Here is a 676-nt window from a genome sequence, read left to right on the forward strand (position 1 = left end):
CACACAGGATACCCAAGTATTTCCATGTTATACTACTTCATACTTCTACTCCACTACATCTTAGAGTCAGACATTTTTCTTCTACTCCACTACATTTATTCGATAGCTGTAGATAATAATTCATTTTATTATAAAGAAATTTAAATTGATAATAACACAAGATAAGTTTATAAAATACATTGTTAAAAATCAAGGCTGCAAATAGTTAACTGTTGTTGCAGTTAGTATAAAAAAAAATCATACTTTACCATTTTATACTAACAGGACTTTGACTTTTTCACACCTGTAGTTCGTTGCTTTGGTCCGAATCAGTTGATGAGTTTGTAAACTTGGAGCGATTTGCCCTCGGTTGGTTTGGCTTGGTTTCATTTCACACCTGGAAAAATCCAAGCGTACTCTTGGTACACGATCCGTCCTGCCTGCACGATCCGTTCTGCGCATGTACAATATGTTAGCGCATGCGCAGATGATTGTCAAGATGTACGAGGATTTACGGCACTGCACGATCTGTTCCACAGCAACGGTCTGCTGTTAGCCTCCACCGGAAAGCTACTGACGTTAGTTTAGCTAATAGCTAACTTAGCTAATCACTAGCTGGCAGCTTGATTCAGCCTAAAATAACGTTACTCAAACCAAACGGTGGGAAAAGCAGGCTACAGCTAAATTAAGACTTTAC

The 676-nt window shown here is 38.3% G+C and overlaps 1 protein-coding gene across 1 annotated transcript in view; it reads left to right on the forward strand.

The window, feature by feature from the left end:
- The window catches only part of mmp11a (matrix metallopeptidase 11a), a 25978-nt gene that overhangs the window by 25164 nt on the left and 138 nt on the right, over nucleotides 1-676 (forward strand). The window contains exon 8 of the mRNA XM_032515588.1: nucleotides 1-676. This exon is cut by the window's left edge and continues 1460 nt beyond it; it is cut by the window's right edge and continues 138 nt beyond it. The gene's annotated coding sequence lies outside the window, so the exon portion shown is untranslated.

The sequence above is a fragment of the Etheostoma spectabile genome, chromosome 5 (assembly GCF_008692095.1).
Source record: "Etheostoma spectabile isolate EspeVRDwgs_2016 chromosome 5, UIUC_Espe_1.0, whole genome shotgun sequence".
NCBI lineage: Eukaryota > Metazoa > Chordata > Actinopteri > Perciformes > Percidae > Etheostoma > Etheostoma spectabile.